This window comes from Cherax quadricarinatus, chromosome 2 (assembly GCF_038502225.1).
Source record: "Cherax quadricarinatus isolate ZL_2023a chromosome 2, ASM3850222v1, whole genome shotgun sequence".
Lineage (NCBI taxonomy): Eukaryota > Metazoa > Arthropoda > Malacostraca > Decapoda > Parastacidae > Cherax > Cherax quadricarinatus.
The window spans coordinates 29,052,955-29,072,928 of NC_091293.1; the positions used below are offsets into that span (position 1 = coordinate 29,052,955).

At 41.4% G+C, this 19,974-nt stretch overlaps 1 protein-coding gene across 1 annotated transcript in view; it reads left to right on the forward strand.

Moving 5' to 3' along the window:
• Positions 1 to 1,176: 1,176 nt before the first annotated feature.
• The window catches only part of LOC128691116 (cytochrome P450 302a1, mitochondrial), a 335,719-nt gene continuing 316,921 nt past the window's right edge, over positions 1,177 to 19,974 (forward strand). The window contains exon 1 of the mRNA XM_070089509.1: positions 1,177 to 1,559. The gene's annotated coding sequence lies outside the window, so the exon portion shown is untranslated. The remainder of the gene's footprint in view (positions 1,560 to 19,974) is intronic.

The following is a 19,974-nucleotide window of genomic DNA, read 5'->3' on the forward strand; positions in this document are numbered from 1 at the left end:
ATATCTTTGGCTAGGTCTCATCTAGATTATGCTACACAGTTTTGGTCACCGTATTGCAGAATGGATATAAATGCTCTGGAAAACGTTCAAAGGAGGATGACAAAGTTGATCCCATGTGTCAAAAATCTTTCCTATGAGGATAGACTTAGGGCCCTGAATCTGCACTCTCTAGAAAGGCGTAGAGCCAGGGGGAAATATGACTGAGGTGTATAAATGGAAGACAGGAATAAATAAATGGGATGTAAATAGCGTGCTAAAAATATCTAGCCTAGACAGGACTCGCAGCAATGGTTTTAAGTTGGAAAATTTCAGATTCAGGAAGGATATAGGAAAGCACTGGTTTGGTAATAGAGTTGTGGATGAGTAGGACAAGCTCCCGAGTACAGTTATAGAGGCTAAAACGTTGTGTAGGTTTGAAAATAGGTTAGATAAATGCATGAGTGTGTGCGGGTGGGTGTGAGTTGGACCTGACTAGCTTCTGCTATTAGGTCAGATGCCGTGCTCCTTCCTTAAGTGAATGTGACCTGACCTGACTAGGTTGGGCATTGGCCGGTAGGAGAATTGGACGTGCCTCACATGGGCCAGTAGGCCTGCTGCAGTGTTCCTTCTTATGTTCCGTGGCAGCGATCACTAGTGTCCCAGCCTTGGGCGCGGCTGCCACGGAGGCCTTGTCTCAACTTAAACCCAGGAAACGGAAATGCCTTGGAGGTCACTCAGCCCAGCGCGAGAGTGAGCTCCCATCTCTCTCTCTCTCTCTGTCTCTCTCTCTCTCTCTCTCTCTCTCTCTCTCTCTCTCTCTCTCTCTCTCTCTCTCTCTCTCTCTCTCTCTCTCTCTCTCTCTCTCTCTCTCTCTCTCTCTCTCTGTTTTCACCACATAACTTCATGTAGACCAAAATATCACGTATTTCTGTATACCACATACGTTCTCCAAGCATACATTGGAGTAAGGAATGTGAGAGAATGAAAGGTGGGGAGAGAAATTAAATTAGATGCAGAGAGAGAGAGAGAGAGAGAGAGAGAGAGAGAGAGAGAGAGAGAGAGAGAGAGAGAGAGAGAGAGAGAGAGATATATATATATATATATATATATATATATATATATATATATATATAAAGAAAGAAAGAGATAGAGAGATGGATTAGGAGAATGAGGAGGGGAAGGAGGAAGCTGGAGTGTAAAAAGAGGAAGCAAAGAAGGAAAACTTTGTCATGCAGTGACCTCAGGTTCCCTCTTAACAACGCCACCGGCATCTCTGCTCACCCTGCTTCCACTTGTTAGGCTGTGTGGAGGGTAGTACGCTACCGACAGTATACACTCAGCTCGGTGTCTCTCTGTGGCTATACCTGCCTTGGTGAGAACTCCTACTATTGTGTCTGTGAGTGACTGAACCTCCCTTAGTGAGAACTCCCACTACCCCGTCTGTGAGTGCTTGCACCTGCCTCGACGAGAACTCACACTACCGTGCCTGTGAGTGGCTGAACCTGCTTTAGTGAGAACTCCCACTACCCCGTCTGTGAGCGGTTGCACTTGCCTCAGCGAGAACTCACACTACCGTGCCTGTGAGTAGCTGTACCTACCTACATCACCGTATCTGTAAGAGACTATACCTGCCTCTGTGAGAACCTGCATCAGTGTGTCCCTGTGTGACTGTTCTTGCTTTAGTGAACATCCGTATCGGCTAGTCTATGACTGGCTGCACCAGACTTTGACTACTCGTAGCCTTTGTCCGTGTGCACGAGTATGTTTCTCCTTGTACTCGTCCCTTTCTTTGTGTATCAGTGTGTATTTGTATTTATCATTCTTTATCCATTTATATTGTTCGTTTATTTCTGCTTATGTCTACCATTAATCATTAATGTCTGAGGATCTCACTTTCAAGGATCACAACAGTGCCACGATCACAAGTGCAAAGAAAATGAAATGATGGATAATGAGAACGTTCAAAACGAGAGATGCCAAGCCAATGATGATCCTTTTCACATCACTCGTTCTCTCTAGGCTGGAATACTGCTGTACATTAACATCTCCATTCAAGGCAGGTGAAATTGCAGATCTAGAGAGTGTACAGAAAACCTTTACTGCACGTATAAGTTCTGTCAAGCACCTTAACTGCTGGGAACGCTTGGAAGCACTTGACTTGTACTCGCTGGAACGCAGGAGAGAGATATATATCATAATCTACATATGGAAAATCCTGGAAGGAATGGGCCCGAATCTGCACACACAAATCACTCCCCACGAAAGTAAAAGACTGGGCAGGCGATGCAAAATACCCACAATTAAAAGTAGGGGCGCCATTGGTACACTAAGAGAAAACACCATAAGTGTCCGGGGCCCAAGACTGTTCAACAGCCTCTCACCAAGCATAAGGGGAATTACCAATAAACCCCTGGCTGCCTTCAAGAGAGAGCTGGACAGATACCTAAAGTCAGTGCCGGATCAGCCGGGCTGTGGTTCGTACGTCGGATTCCGTGCGGCCAGCAGTAACAGCCTGGTTGATCAAGCCCTGATCCACCGAGAGGCCTGGTCGTGGACAGGACCGCGGGGTGGTCGATCCCCGGAATAACCTCCAGGTAGATTACAAACTTGATCAGTGGGTAAGGATATGAGATTTTTTTTTTAAAGTTTTTGATGCAATAAGCGAGTTTATTGAGTGGTACCACTCATACTGTGAACATGCTGTTATAAAGACAGTATAAAAGAGAAAAGAAGAGAATATGGAAGAAAAGACTCAGGTTCAGAACAAGCTTTTGTTTTGATAAAGTTTCTACCTTGTTCAGAGCTCTCTCAGAGCAAATAATAAAGCACTACAGAGGGCAAAACGTTGTCTTAATAAAAACTTACTATTCACCTGTTGTTCGTTTTTGCATCCACTAGGAACACTGTATTAAGCTTTTCGTACTCGATTACAACCAAGTGCATTTATTCACGAATCTAATAACCTAATTTCCTTTCTGTAAGCTTTAATGACGATTCTCGGCAGTAACTGTAATCTTTAAATAATGCTTACCAACACTGGTATTAATTATAAACAAACTAAAAAAAATGGATGTCTTATCTTAATTTGCTACTTTCAGGATCTTATTTATGTATCAATCCCTGTGTTCACTGTATTCATGTTACTACCCATTATACGACTTTCGATAGAAAGTTAAATGAATATTTTTAATTTGCTTTTCTTTAAGAAACTTCGTTTATACTAGGATATCTCCGATCGGAGACATTTAAGTAGTTACTTGAAATTTTATTTTAAACTTTCTCCAATTTTTCATTTTTATTTCGCTCTTAACATGAGACCTCACCCGATCGGTTTCAAATTTTCAATGCTAGTATATGTTAGCTAGGAAAAATTCTTCGAACACTTGGTGTGAGATCTATGACGAAAGCCGTAAAGCCAATTCTCAGTATCCTGCAAAGGCTACGATAATTTCCAACACTCTCTGCTGCTTGTCTACAAACGTTCAAGAAGTTGCTTCCTAATTTGATGACGGCGCAGAGTGAAATTCAAGTGTGTAGATGAACATCTGCCAATTTTAGGTGTAAAATATAGTGAAAAAAAATTTCCCGTTAAATCATGGTAAATAACTTCAGTATTTTACTGCTGATGTCATCTTACGGCAAGGATATTAACTCTTCAAGTTTATTTTGTGTGCGGGCAGATTTCTGAGTGAACTGAATTAGTAAACAAAATTTGGAATCGGTTAAATCCGTGAGGTAACTGGAGAATACCTTCAAATTGTCGGCCATGATTTGTTTCTCGAAAATCAATGTTGGCGTTGTTATGAGATTGCGTAAGTCCCAGATCGCCAGTTATATTAAATAAATCTTAATATTGTCTTCCTTTCAGTAACTAAAGAATGTCTCGTCTTAGCGGCTTGAAAATATTATCGTTGATTGCTTAAGTGCAAATTTTGAAAATTTAACTGAAAATTTAAAGTTACAAAGTTTGGAATTGTTGGATTAAGAACAATTATCGGAGAATGATTCAGACTTTCAGTGTTGATAGGCTTGGTTAAAAAAGAAAAGAAAGCTTAGCGTTCTCTTTAATCTACGTTTGATTTGAATTTCTATTTTTATGAACTAAATTTGTTTACATGAAATAACTAGAGAAAGATTCTTTTGGTAAACTTCAAACACTTTAGCGCTGGAATATCTTAACAGAGAGTATTTTTGTACTGAATGTGGGCTTCGTTCATGCTAATTTACCAGTTTTATGGAATATTTTTAACCAAATAGGATTTCCTTAAAACCTCGCAAAATAAAAAGAAATCCGAAAAAAGTGTAGTGGATTTTATATAGAACAGCACTGCAAAAGAAAAAATGAGAAATACTGAAAACTTACATTTTCATAGCGTTTTTAGTGTCTTTAAATACTGTACTGTAAGATTTAATGCCAGAACCATTACATTGAAAGCTTAGTGTTCTTGTCTTCTACCAGCTACCTCACAGACTTTCGTTGTTAAGTTCAGATAGCCTTATCCGACCGGCTTCAAATTTCAACACTGGTCAATTATTACCATTTGAAGATTCGTGGAACAGTTGACAAGTACGGGTGAGCTCTGCTCAATTTTATACAGACCATTCCGTCTTTTGATCGGTTTCAAAATTCCAACGCTCGTGCATTCTACTTCGAAAAAGGATGGAATTGTTAATAGATTATGTGGATGCCAGTTTTGCCACTTTTAATCTCGATGTGGTATAGCATTATTTTACATTATTGCATATTGCCTTGAGCTGGTGAAGGGCTTTTGTATTGTACTTATCCTCCCCTTGGATCGACCCTGAATGCATCCCATTCCACAAGTGCTATATAACCCCTGATGGATTTGTGCTTTCCTTTGATTAAAATCCAACAGTTCTGAAAGGCATTAATCTTTAATGGCTGATTCGTCTTATAAAACTGCTGAACCTTTTTATGGATTTAGATTTAGGCTGCTTAGGCGCATAATTTGTTAGCATCTTTCTGGGCAATAACTGAGGAATGCCTTTTTTAGTCAGCCTTAACTTTTACTGTTGATGTATTTTTCTTAAAGGCAGTTGCACCTTGAGTTTAGGTAGTGTGTTTTAACGTGCCAGTTTTATTAACCGAATTAATTTCTGTAAACTAACTGGAAGAAGTCTCTTCTGATAAGAAATAAGTCGCAGTGTTTGGCTCTACTGGGTTAACCTAGATTATGTGATCATGTGTGAATATCACTTTTGTGTCGCTTCAAATCTTCAACGCTGATAGATTATCAACCCTAAAAACTTTTACAGCATTTTGCAATATTTCTTTGCCGTGCATTGACGTAAAGAGACACCTTTCTCGAAAATGCGACCAAAATACTCCTAGTATACTGCATGGTCACTAAAGTTCCACAAATACAGCCGAAGTGAAGAGTAAGGAAAAGGTTACAGGATTGCATTACAATTCCTAAGTTCTTATTTCTAAAGTTTGTTGCTTGCATAAACTCACTTCTGTACTGGATATAGGCCTTTATAAATACTCACTTCGGATTACTTTTTGGAATCGGGTTTGCCAACATATCAACAAATATAAACTAAGAGATTATTTAGAACCACTTCCTTTTTTCAATTAAAAAAATTGTCTAGGTATTCCTACATTTGCCTTTTATTCGTCCAAATTTCAATTTATTCAGAAGTTTTTAGAATATTCCTTTGAAACTATAATGTGCCATACTTGAGCGTTTTATACATAATCAATTGATTAGCTGTTTATTTCAATATTAAAATATAATCCTTGTCCAGGCTTCTTAGCATTTTTCCTGCTTAACAACTGTCACTCGCCACACGGAATAACAGAAAAACTTGCGTTAGTTTCAGCAAGCCAAGTAAATTACTTGTTCACCAGATCCTTGATGGTAGATGAAGTGATATGTGCACTTACAGAGAGTATGCTGGAGATACTGCTTGCAGACTGTCAGAAGAAAGTGCTATGAATCTCTCGGCTGACTAATCCTGACTGGCTGTGTTAATGATACGTAAAGTTCTCCACCAGTCGTTGATAAAATGGGAAGGAAATTGAAGCCAGGCTAACACCTAATAAGTGTAGAGACACTCTTCGAGAATTCAGGGATGAAAAGCCTATAGACTCTCAGCCGAAATAACCTCTCCTCTTTTGTTTCTTGTATCATAATGATAGTAAATGTAACAAATTGTCTTTGTTAGTCGGCTTCCGATAAACTCTGAAGGTAAGGTTATTCTCAGTTCTGGAGAAGGTGGACATCTTGGAAGAGAGTTTTGTTTCTCATTTTCCTCCTTAAATTTAAATTTGGTAAATGATTTCACATCGTTGTGTTAGGAGAGCAGAGAATTAATGTCGAACCGTCTGGGTAGATCGAACAGAATTTCATCCACGTAGCGTAATCGTGACATCTAGGGATGATTAACTAAAAAAAAAATTTGCCAAGAAGTACTTAACATAAAAATTGGTAACTACGGCACTAACGTACAAATCTCTACCCATCCTACAACACCGTCTATAAAATGAGTTCTAAAAATAAAAGCATATAAAATTAACACTGCTCTATCAGACCAACGAAATCTTTGGCTGATATTGGTAGGCCTTTATCCTATACGATTTTCTGACGTTTGAGGGCGATGGCTTGTGTGTGGGGATTTTTGTCAATAATGAAGTCAAATCTTGATCATGATATCCAACACCTGGTTAATGAGATACACTGAATGAATAAGGAGGAGTCTGTCAGATCCTGATAAATAGTTCTGGTAGATGCTTGGTGCGGATATCCCTGCTAATCCCCGAGGAACTGGATTTCAGTGTTGTGATTGATTTATAGGTCATGGTGTGGCGTTGTCAGGAATAAAGTTAGGTCCCATTTTGCCCTAGTAAAAACCAGGTATATGATACCAATAAGTTGAGTAAATGACACTTGTAGAAAATGTCATTTCCTCTTTTTTGCCCCGGCCAGTGCTGACGAGATCTAGTGAAGCATAACTCTCTGTTCCTGTTGCTGATGTTGCTCATGTGTCTAAATTACATACTTGCCAGTTTTAGATATTATCTTTGACTCACTGATTTCGTAGCAACAGAGGCATCTTTAATTCATCAAAATACTGATTTCTAATTATCAGCTTTGGTTTCATCCGTCCTTATCAAATCTTGCATGCTAATACTAGATGTGATAGCTTCATTTACATGTTGTTGTTTCTTTGAGTATCTCACCGTCTTTATTCATCTTACTAATTAACCCTTTGTCCGTCTGTGCCTCGTGCCATGTTTCTTCTTTAGTGTCACCCTCTTCGCTAATTTATTCACATCGTTTCTATTCATGTGTCAATACTACTCTGCTCTATGAATCAGACTCCCTTGATCTCGGAGTCAAAAGGTCTTTTGGAAGAGCTGGATTCCAGACCCGCTGCAACAAAGAGAGCTCCAAGAGTAGCCACTGTCTGCTTCCTGTTTCAGTGGCTCGGGATTGTGAGCCTATGAAGGAACTCTTTGTATATCCTGTGAGGGAACTTCTTTTGCATACTGTGAGGGAGCTCCTCGCTTGTCTTGTGAGGGAACCTCATGTACATTCCGTGAGGGAATGTTTTTTGTATCCTGTGAGGGAACCTTAGCGTATTCAGATAGGTAGCTTCTTGTGCATCATATGAGGGAACTCGTGTATCTGGTGAAGAAATTTTTTGAGTATCTTATAAGGGAGTTTCTAGTGCACAATTCAGCGAACTTGTTTGGGTATTACCCCAAAACAAATTTGTTTACAGGGAAATTACCCACTAGACAGGAAAGTCCAAAGAATCCAGAAAACACAAGGAGCATTCAAATTCAAAATAATTTATTGAATCCATTTGTATGGAGAATACAGTCATAAAGGTTGAAAAGTATGTATTTTACTCGATAAAGCAATTTTAAAAGTAAAACATAATTAACAAAAAATTAAGTGAAAAATAAACTACATGAAATAAAAAAAATAGTAGCAGACAAATTTAATAAAAATCTCAATAGGGAACTGAAGAATTTCATTGAAAACATTTTTTCTTCAGGTTTTGGAGAAATGATGTTTCATTTTTGATACATCAGATTTAGAGGTTTTTGATGTCAGAGGAGTTTAGTGCTTTATCTGATTATAATAATACTAATGATGTTAGAGAAATCTGGATATATTGGCGTTCAAACGACTTCTGTACCTTGTTCTTAAGTTAATGAGAGTGGAAAATTCTTGTTCGTAAAGGTCATTGCAAACGGCAGCAGTATTTTTTTTATCTCTTCCTTATGTGCAATTCTGAAAGTCTTTTGCAGCTCTTGACATCTGAAATCCTCACCCATTTTACATTACCGCCACCTGAAGAAACATTTCAAAATTTGCCTCGCTTACTAAATAATAATTTTTTGTGCAGTTTTATTTATATGTTTATTGAGGTTTCAGTACTCCCCAGATTTTAATTTTTTACCCGATTTAGGATAATTTACCCTGGTTCCCCGACGTAGGTTCTAGGTATTTTGTGAGAGAGCTTCTAGTGTATGTTGTGAGGGAGCTGCTAGTGAACGTAGTGAGGGAGCATCTAGTGTATGTTGTGAGTGAACTTGTCATGTATGTTGTGAGGGAGCTTCTAGTGCATGTTGTGAGAGAGCTTCTCATGTATGTTGTGAGGGAGCTTCTAGTGTATGTTGTGAGGGAGCTGCTAGTGAACCTTGTGAGGGAGCTTCTAGTGTATGTTGTGAAAGAGCTTCTCATGTATGTAGTGAGGGAGCCTCTAGTGTATGTTGTGAGAGAGCTTCTCGTGTATGTTGTGAGGGAGCTTCTAGTGAATGTTGTAAGAGAGCTTCTCATGTATGTTGTGAGGGAGCTTCTAGTGTATGTTGTGAGGGAGCTGCTAGTGAACCTTGTGAGGGAGCTTCTAGTGTATGTTGTGAAAGAGCTTCTCATGTATGTAGTGAGGGAGCTTTTAGTGTATGTTGTGAGAGAACTTCTCGTGTATGTTGTGAGGGAGCTTCTAGTGAATGTTGTAAGAGAGCTTCTCATGTATGTTGTGAGGGAGCTTCTAGTGTATGTTGTGAGGGAGCTGCTAGTGAACGTTGTGAGGGAGCTTCTAGTGTATGTTGTGAGAGAGCTTCTCATGTATGTTGCGAGGGAGCTGCTAGTGTATGTTGTGAGGGAGCTTCTAGTGTATGTTGTGAGAGAGCTTCTCATGTATGTTGTGAGGAAGCTTCTAGTGTATGTTGTGAGGGAGTTTCTGTGTATGTTGTGAGAGAGCTTCTCATGTATGTTGTGAGGGAGCTTCTAGTGTATGTTGTGAGAGAGCTTCTCATGTATGTTGTGAGGGAGCTTCTAGTGTATGTTGTGAGGGAGCTTCTAGTGTATGTTGTGAGGGAGCTGCTAGTGAACGTTGTGAGGGAGCTTCTAGTGTATGTTGTGAGAGAGCTTCTCATGTATGTTGTGAGGGAGCTTCTAGTGTATGTTGTGAGTGAACTTCTCATGTATGTTGTGAGAGAGCTTCTAGTGTATGTTGTGAGAGAGCTTCTCATGTATGTTGTGAGGGAGCTTCTAGTGTATGTTGTGAGTGAACTTCTCATGTATGTTGTGAGAGAGCTTCTAGTGTATGTTGTGAGAGAGCTTCTATATGTATGTGAGGGAGCTTCTAGTGTATAAGTGAGGGGAGCCTTTAGTGTATGTTGTGAGGGAGCTGCTAGTGAACCTTGTGAGGAGCTTCAGTGTATGTTCAGAAAGAGCTTCTCATGTATGTTGTGAGGAGCTCTAGTGTATGTTCAGAGGAGCTGCTAGTGTATGCTTGTGAGGGAGTTGCAGTGAACGTTGTGAGGGAGGTTCCTAGTGTATTGTGAGAGAGCTTCATGTACATTGCCAGAGGGAGCTTCTAGTGTATGCTGTGAGAGCTCATGCAGTGAGAGGGAGCTTCAGTGTATGTTGTGAGGGAGCTGCAGTGTATGTTGTAGAGGGAGTTGCTAGTGAACGTTGTGAGGGAGGTTCTAGTGTATGTGAGAGAGCTTCTACATGTTAGTGAGGGAGCTCTAGTGTATGTTGTGAGAGAGCTTCTATGTATGTTGTGAGGGAGTTTAGTGTATGTTGTGAGAGAGCTCATGTATGTTATGAGGAGCTTTCTAGTATGCTGTGAGCCCCATTGCATGTATGTTGTAGGATTTCGATGTATGTTGTGAGAGATTCCTAGTGTATGCCAGTGAGAGCTTGCTATGTATGTTGTGAGGGAGTCTTAGTGTATGTTGTGAGAGAGCTTCATGTATGTTGTGAGGGAGCTTCTAGTGTATGTTGTGAGAGCTCTCATGTATGTTGTGAGGGGAGCTTCAGTGTATGTTGTGAGAGAGCTTCATGTATGTTGTGAGGAGCTTCTAGTGTATGTCACAGAGAGCTCCATGCATGTTGTGAGGGAGTTTCAGTGTATGCAGAGAGAGATTCCCATGTATGTTGCGAGGGAGCTGCTAGTGTATGTTGTGAGGGAGCTTCTAGTGTATGTTGTGAGGGAGCTTCTCATGTATGTTGTGAGGGAGCTTCTAGTGCATGTTGTGAGAGAGCTTCTCATGTATGTTGTGAGAGAGCTTCTCATGTATGTTGTGAGGGAGCTTCTAGTGTATGTTGTGAGAGAGCTTCTAGTGCATGTTGTGAGAGAGCTTCTCATGTATGTTGTGAGGGAGCTTCTAGTGTATGTTGTGAGAGAGCTTCTCATGTATATTGTAAGGGAGCTTCTCATGTATGTTGTGAGAGAGCTTCTCATGTATGTTGTGAGGGAGCTTCTAGTGTATGTTGTGAGAGAGCTTCTCATGTATGTTGTAAGGGAGCTTCTCATGTATGTTGTAAGGGAGCTTCTCATGTATGTTGTGAGAGAGCTTCTCATGTATGTTGTGAGGGAGCTTCTAGTGCATGTTGTGAGAGAGCTTCTCATGTATGTTGTGAGGGAGCTTCTAGTGTATGTTGTGAGAGAGCTTCTCATGTATGTTGTGAGGGAGCTGCTAGTGAACGTTGTGAGGGAGCTTCTAGTGTATGTTGTGAGGGAGCTTATAGTGTATGTTGTGAGAGAGCTTCTCATGTATGTTGTGAGGGAGCTTCTAGTGTATGTTGTGAGGGAGCTTCTCATGTATGTTGTGAGGGAGCTTCTAGTTTATGTTGTGAGAGAGCTTCTCATGTATGTTGTGAGGGAGCTGCTAGTGTATGTTGCGAGGGAGCTTCTAGTGTATGTTGTGAGGGAGCTTCTCATGTATGTTGTGAGGGAGCTTCTAGTTTATGTTGTGAGAGAGCTTCTCATGTATGTTGTGAGGGAGCTGCTAGTGTATGTTGCGAGGGAGCTTCTCATGTATGTTGCGAGGGAGCTGCTAGTGTATGTTGTGAGGGAGTTTCTAGTGTATGTTGTGAGGGAGTTTCTAGTGTATGTTGTGAGGGAGCTTCTAGTGTATGTTGTGAGGGACCTTCTAGTGTATGTTGTGAGGGAGCTTCTAGTGTATGTTGTGAGGGAGCTTCTAGTGTATGTTGCGAGGGAGTTTCTAGTGTATGTTGTGAGGGAGTTTCTAGTGTATGTTGTGAGGGAGTTTCTAGTGTATGTTGTGAGGGAGCTTCTAGTGTATGTTGTGAGGGAGCTTCTAGTGTATGTTGTGAGGGAGCTTCTCATGTATGTTGTGAGGGAGCTTCTAGTTTATGTTGTGAGAGAGCTTCTCATGTATGTTGTGAGGGAGCTGCTAGTGTATGTTGCGAGGGAGCTTCTAGTGTATGTTGTGAGGGAGCTTCTCATGTATGTTGTGAGGGAGCTTCTAGTTTATGTTGTGAGAGAGCTTCTCATGTATGTTGTGAGGGAGCTGCTAGTGTATGTTGCGAGGGAGCTTCTCATGTATGTTGCGAGGGAGCTGCTAGTGTATGTTGTGAGGGAGTTTCTAGTGTATGTTGTGAGGGAGTTTCTAGTGTATGTTGTGAGGGAGCTTCTAGTGTATGTTGTGAGGGAGCTTCTAGTGTATGTTGTGAGGGAGCTTCTAGTGTATGTTGTGAGGGAGCTTCTAGTGTATGTTGCGAGGGAGTTTCTAGTGTATGTTGTGAGGGAGTTTCTAGTGTATGTTGTGAGGGAGTTTCTAGTGTATGTTGTGAGGGAGCTTCTAGTGTATGTTGTGAGGGAGCTTCTAGTGTATGTTGTGAGGGAGCTTCTCATGTATGTTGTGAGGGAGCTTCTAGTTTATGTTGTGAGAGAGCTTCTCATGTATGTTGTGAGGGAGCTGCTAGTGTATGTTGCGAGGGAGCTTCTAGTGTATGTTGTGAGGGAGCTTCTCATGTATGTTGTGAGGGAGCTTCTAGTTTATGTCGTGAGAGAGCTTCTCATGTATGTTGTGAGGGAGCTGCTAGTGTATGTTGCGAGGGAGCTTCTCATTTATGTTGCGAGGGAGCTGCTAGTGTATGTTGCGAGGGAGTTTTTAGTGTATGTTGTGAGGGAGTTTCTAGTGTATGTTGTGAGGGAGTTTCTAGTGTATGTTGTGAGGGAGCTTCTAGTGTATGTTGTGAGGGAGCTTCTAGTGTATGTTGTGAGGGAGCTGCTAGTGTATGTTGTGAGGGAGCTGCTAGTGTATGTTGCGAGGGAGCTTCTAGTGTATGTTGTGAGGGAGCTTCTAGTGTATGTTGTGAGGGAGCTGCTAGTGTATGTTGCGAGGGAGTTTCTAGTGTATGTTGTGAGGGAGTTTCTAGTGTATGTTGTGAGGGAGCTTCTAGTGTATGTTGTGAGGGAGCTGCTAGTGTATGTTGTGAGGGAGTTTCTAGTGTATGTTGTGAGGGAGCTTCTAGTGTATGTTGTGAGGGAGCTGCTAGTGTATGTTGTGAGGGAGCTTCTAGTGTATGTTGTGAGGGAGCTGCTAGTGTATGTTGCGAGGGAGTTTCTAGTGTATGTTGTGAGGGAGTTTCTAGTGTATGTTGTGAGGGAGCTTCTAGTGTATGTTGTGAGGGAGCTGCTAGTGTATGTTGTGAGGGAGTTGCTAGTGTATGTTGCGAGGGAGCTTCTAGTGTATGTTGTGAGGGAGCTTCTAGTGTATGTTGCGAGGGAGTTTCTAGTGTATGTTGTGAGGGAGTTTCTAGTGTATGTTGTGAGGGAGCTTCTAGTGTATGTTGCGAGGGAGCTTCTAGTGTATGTTGTGAGGGAGCTTCTCATGTATGTTGCGAGGGAGCTGCTAGTGTATGTTGTGAGAGAGCTTCTCATGTATGTTGTGAGGGAGCTTCTAGTGTATGTTGTGAGAGAGCTTCTAGTGCATGTTGTGAGAGAGCTTCTCATGTATGTTGCGAGGGAGCTGCTAGTGTATGTTGTGAGGGAGCTTCTCATGTATGTTGTGAGGGAGCTTCTAGTGTATGTTGTGAGAGAGCTTCTCATGTATGTTGCGAGGGAGCTGCTAGTGTATGTTGTGAGAGAGCTTCTCATGTATGTTGCGAGGGAGCTGCTAGTGTATGTTGTGAGGGAGCTTCTAGTGTATGTTGTGAGAGAGATTCTCATGTATGTTGTGAGGGAGCTTCTCATGTATGTTGTGAGGGAGCTTCTAGTGTATGTTGTGAGAGAGATTCTCATGTATGTTGTGAGGGAGCTTCTCATGTATGTTGTGAGGGAGCTTCTAGTGTATGTTGTGAGAGAGCTTCTCATGTATGTTGCGAGGGAGCTGCTAGTGTATGTTGTGAGAGAGCTTCTCATGTATGTTGCGAGGGAGCTGCTAGTGTATGTTGTGAGAGAGCTTCTCATGTATGTTGCGAGGGAGCTGCTAGTGTATGTTGTGAGGGAGCTTCTAGTGTATGTTGTGAGAGAGATTCCCATGTATGTTGCGAGGGAGCTGCTAGTGTATGTTGTGAGGGAGCTTCTAGTGTATGTTGTGAGAGAGCTTCTCATGTATGTTGTGAGGGAGCTTCTAGTGTATGTTGTGAGAGAGCTTCTAGTGTATGTTGTGAGAGAGCTTCTCATGTATGTTGTGAGGGAGCTTCTAGTGTATGTTGTGAGAGAGCTTCTCATGTATGTTGTGAGGGAGCTTCTCATGTATGTTGTGAGGGAGCTTCTAGTGTATGTTGTGAGAGAGCTTCTCATGTATGTTGTGAGGGAGCTTCTCATGTATGTTGTGAGGGAGCTTCTCATGTATGTTGTGAGGAAGCTTCTAGTGTATGTTGTGAGGGAGCTGCTATTGAACGTTGTGAGGGAGCTTCTAGTGTATGTTGTGAGGGAGCTTCTAGTGTATGTTGTGAGAGAGCTTCTCATGTATGTTGTGAGGGAGCTTCTAGTGTATGTTGTGAGAGAGCTTCTCATGTATGTTGTGAGGGAGCTTCTAGTGTATGTTGTGAGAGAGATTCCCATGTATGTTGTGAGGGAGCTTCTAGTGTATGTTGTGAGAGAGCTTCTCATGTATGTTGTGAGGGAGCTTCTCATGTATGTTGTGAGGGAGCTTCTCATGTATGTTGTGAGGGAGCTTCTCATGTATGTTTTGAGGGAGCTTCTAGTGTATGTTGTGAGAGAGCTTCTCATGTATGTTGTGAGGGAGCTTCTCATGTATGTTGTGAGGGAGCTTCTCATGTATGTTGTGAGAGAGCTTCTCATGTATGTTGTGAGGGAGCTTCTCATGTATGTTGTGAGGGAGCTTCTCATGTATGTTGTGAGAGAGCTTCTCATGTATGTTGTGAGGGAGCTTCTCATGTATGTTGTGAGGGAGCTTCTCATGTATGTTGTGAGGGAGCTTCTCATGTATGTTGTGAGGGAGCTTCTCATGTATGTTGTGAGAGAGCTTCTCATGTATGTTGTGAGGGAGCTTCTCATGTATGTTGTGAGGGAGCTTCTCATGTATGTTGTGAGAGAGCTTCTCATGTATGTTGTGAGGGAGCTTCTCATGTATGTTGTGAGGGAGCTTCTCATGTATGTTGTGAGGGAGCTTCTCATGTATGTTGTGAGAGAGCTTCTCATGTATGTTGTGAGGGAGCTTCTCATGTATGTTGTGAGGGAGCCTCTCACGTATGTTGTGAGGCAGCTTCTCGTATATGTTGTGAGGAAACTGACTGCGTATTCCCTAAGGAAACTTGTGTAACCTGTGAGGGAACTTCTCTGTATATCCTCGACTTCCTTCCTCTCCGAAGAGCTTGACAAAAATTACATTCTCTTATTCATTGATCATAAAACTTCATTATTTATCTTTTTGACGACCGTAATTTTTGTATAGAAATTACTCATAATTATATAATCGAAAAATATAATGATCAAATGAATTCTTGCTTTTAGACAATTTACCAACATTTTCGCAACCATAGCGAATCTCTTCATTCACCTAAGTGCATTTAAGATTATTAGGATTTATTATCTGTTCCTTATTCTGCCTGCTCATTATTTTTTTAGGATTACTTTTCTTTAGTTTCTGTTTCTCAAGGCAGGTAGATTTGTTACAGACCTTTCTAATGTACTTTCATGTAATCTGTGTTGGCCAATTGTTGCTTGGTCTCCCTCTACTACGTTAGCTTCGTCTTCTCTCTCTCTCTCTCTTTTTTTTTTTTTACACAGGGTTTGACAAGGTTAAGGATCCCTAGGTTTATTGACAGCTATTTACAGGTTAAGGATTCCTAACTTTATTGGCAAGCTAAGAGCTGTTACCTACATCAGCTCATTTGAAAGCATTTTTATTGTTATGAGACATACAAGTAGGAAACAGGATGAAGTTGGAGCCATCTGTGGGCCAGCATTTTCATTTGATCAACTGACTTTATCTCGTTGACATCATTATCCTGTACGAATGTGTTCCATACTCGAGTCATCCTGGGTATGTATGATCTCAGATGGAGTGATGTTCTGGAGAAGGGTACAGCCAGAGTGAAGTTGCTGCTTTCTGCCCGTCTTGTGGCATAAAAGCTTGTTTCACGCTGTCCTCGAAGTGGATCCAAGTGTGGTATTTTGACAATATTGGCCTTGTACATAACAGTAAGGCCACCCACATCCCTCCTATGTTGAAGGCTCTGCTGAAATGACAGATCTATCCAGGATGGGTCCAGGCGAGAGATGAGACGTCTTGCTCTGTTCTCTACTCTGTCAAGCAGTCGCAGATGAGAGGGGGGGCAGGCAAACCAAGAAAGTGGAGCATACTCAAGGTGCGAGCGTACTTGTGCCTCTCTCTCTCTCTCTCTCTCTCTCTCTCTCTCTCTCTCTCTCTCTGTCTCTGTCTCTGTCTCTGTCTGTCTGTCTGTCTGTCTGTCTCTCTCTCTCTCTCTCTCTCTCTCTCTCTGTCTGTCTCTGTCTGTCTGTCTGTCTGTCTGTCTCTCTCTCTCTCTCTCTCTCTCTCTCTCTCTCTCTCTCTCTCTCTCTCTCTCTCTCTCTCTCTCTCTCTCTCTCTCTCTTCTCTCTCTCTCTGTCTGTCTGTCTCTCTCTCTCCCTCTCCCTCTCCTCTCTCTCCTCTCCCTCTCTCTCTCTCTCCCTGTCTCTCTCTCTCTCTCTCTCTCTCTCTCTCTCTCTCTCTCTCTCTCTCTCTCTCTCTCTCTCGCTCGCTCGCTCTCTTTCTCTTTCTCTCTCACTGCTGTGTCAGCAGGCCAAGGCCGCGGTTGTCGGTGGCAGGAACACAAAACTTGAAAAAAAAAAAAAATATACCAAAAAAAAGACGGTCTTGTTTCCGTGGTGAGCGTGACCAGTGTTACCCGGGGTGGGTGGCCCAGCTGCTCCCTCCTCCATTGTTTTCTTCAGTTTCCTGCTACCTTTATTTTTGACACTATATTCCTTAGATCAACATTACAAGTTCATTTGTACTTGATTTTACATCGCAATATTGAGTATAAATGAAAAAAAAATGATAATCCAGATACTGGAAGGATGCCAGTGAGTCTTGGCTTAGTAAAATAAAACGAAGAGTATTTTAGAAGAATAGAGCACTACCAAACAACGTTAATGGATAGCAGAGATGTGTAAGAATGATTGGGAGTGAACAGGATTTGCTTGACGTGGAATAGCGCAGACTACTGCAGTTATTCTCCATTGTTAACTAGTTATCATTCTCTACTTATGCAATCTGCCGTCGCTAACGGGTGAGAAGGCTGTAATCACCCTCCTCTGCTTACTCATTCTCCCACTCCTGGGTCGACTGGACTCCCGTCTGCTTACTCATTCTCCCACTCTGTGTACACTGATGGTACCACACCACACGGAATATAAAAAAAATCATCAAAATTAATTTTCACTTTCCATTCTCGTTTTGTTTAATCCCCCCTGCCTATATTCGCCTAATTTAACATTCTCCACCTGCGAGGGCTCCCTTGCGGGCAAGCCCTGTGCTATCCCCGTGCGGCAACACGGTTGGCAGGGCGTTGACAGTGTACTGGTACACGTACGCTAGCCACACGGAGAAGTGTCCTTCAGCAGTGGAGCGTGAAGGGTCGGGGTCGGGGGGGTTAATGGGGTAAAACTTGGTATTGCACTCCTCAAGTCAATGCATGGGGTATCTGGGTTCAAGTTCGCACTTCGGGAATGTATCCCTTTCCCTCATCCAGATCATTGACTGTTTGTAAATTACGAACAATAGAGACTCAACACTGATTGCTTCTCATGTGACTGCTCTCCTTGTTTACCTGGAGAGAGTTCCGGGGGTCAACGCCCCCGCGGCCCGGTCTGTGACCAGGCCTCCTTAGGTCAGTGTCCCAGGATGCGACCCACACCAGTCGACTAACACCCAGGTACCCATTTTACTGATGGGGAACATAGACAACAGGTGGAAAGAAACACGTCCAATGTTTCTACTCTAGCTGGGAATCGAACCCAGGCCCTCACCGTGTGAAGCGAGAGCGTTAACCACCAGGCCACCAGAGCCCTTGTGACTGCTCCCCATGTGACTGCTCCCCATGTGACTGCTCCCCATGTGACTGCTCCCCATGTGACTGCTCCCCATGTGACTGCTCCCCATGTGACTGCTCCCCATGTTGCCAGTCTATAAGTTATACCTCACTGTATGCTATTAGTTCGCATCTTTTATGTTCGATGGTCATTCATTAGTCATAGACAGGAGCGGATCTACTATGAAACTAATGAAGCTTAAGCTTCAGGGCCCCTAAACCCGGAGGGGCCCTAGAAGCAACCTCAGTCCACATTGCTTATAAATTTTGGGTCTACTGTATGACAAGGTGTTACGACGGGGCCCCCGTAACAATTCAAGCTTCAGGGCCCCCAAAATGTATGTTCGTCACTTCTCCTATGTAGAACTCTATGAACAGTTTGTTGAAGTCAAGATACAAAATACATTTTTTATCGTGGTTCTTCGATTTAAATACATTAGTTCTTTAATGTAAAAATGCAGTAAATTCGTTAGGGAAATGATAAGCACTGATCAAATTATATGCATAAAATATTTATTATAAATTTAACGAATTTCTTGATATTATTAGTAAGATACACCGAGCTACATTTACAGGTATATTCTTGTTAGGCATTTTTATCGTTTTCTCTATTCTCTTTTACATGGATTTTAGTGTCCCATAAAGGGACTCCCCTTATCTTTTTATCCTCCTGTAAATCCCATCTTCTCACCCAAGACATGTTTTAATCTCTTAATATTCCACCTGAGCTATCTGGAGGAAATATATGTTGCAAGGACAGCTTGAATCAACACTAATATTGCATACTGGCATTCCTTCTCATCATTTTTTTGTCAATTCTTCATCTAGATAATTCCCAGTCAAGTTATATCGATCCACTGGAGTCTGATTAGAGAGAACCCGCGATTTTAACCTATTATAGTTCCAGAAAAAATTAAAGTAATAGATATATGATAGCTTTTTCCCAAGATCTATGATTTTAAGATATTTACAAGCTTAATAATCTCGCAACAACGTAACGTGGCATGTCCAGGTGCAGAGGATGTGTAACATGGGTTAGTAATCCTTGTTCTTTGGCTTTGTTATCTGTGGTTTTCTACAATATTGATTAATGTTCACTTATTTGTAAGAAGTCAAACACGTCATTCCTTCTTGTTGACTCTGACACGAACTTTTTTTAGACAGTCTTATAGTACATAAATAACAAAAAAAAGGCACAATACCGTGGCTGGAACGATACACAAATAACCCGCACATAGAAGAGAGAAGCTTACGACGACGTTTCGGTCCGACTTGGACCATTTACAAAGTCACATTTACAAAGTCGTAAGCTTCTCTCTTCTATGTGCGAGTTATTTGTGTAACTAAAGTACATGTAAAACATCATCAGCTTTAAATCAATTAAGCTGTAAGTTTTCATTTAGCTAAAGTTAAAATACCATGATGTCTACACCATCGAGCTTTAATGCAATTGTACTTTTACCCAAACTAATTTCCATTCAACACTTTCTAATTTTGAGAAACTTTATTGTGCATCGAAGATCAGTTTTTCATGACCTTCAAGAAATTGTATCCTTTATTCTTTATTATTTTCCATTATGCAGAAGCAGGTTAAATGTTTTCTAACATATAAAGCAAATTTACCTCTTTTCATTCTGTTATATTAATATCTATGTACGTGGTATTTATTAAGCATATCCTGATGCCCTGAATCTAATCGGGATCGATTATTACAATAATATTGCTTGATCCAAGTCTTAATCACCTTACTAAACTTTTGGTAGCTTATCAACGTTTTTCTTAAACACTGTGATTATTTTTGTCTGCTTTTAATAGCATTAATACCTTTTCTTGCGCTATGCATTCCCAGCCACCCTTAACCAGCTGATACTTCATGATCATGTCTATATCACGACACCTGTATGTGCGATAATCCCTCACAAAGTTTAAAACTAACTACCCCTTCCACTGATCCAACTGAAGGTCTTGCCCCTAATTTGAAAATATGTATCTCATCCTTTGCTTATATGATACCTTTTTTTGAGAAAGGTGTCTTAGTAATTGTAAAAATATTTATTCATTCGGAAAAATAATCCTACAACACTGGAGGGGAGTTGACCTCCCAGTTTCATCCTTTGTAGAATGTCACATTTGACAGGTCCTTTGCCCTTTTCTTTAATATTTGCAATGTCTTGTTTAAATATACTTAGGAACT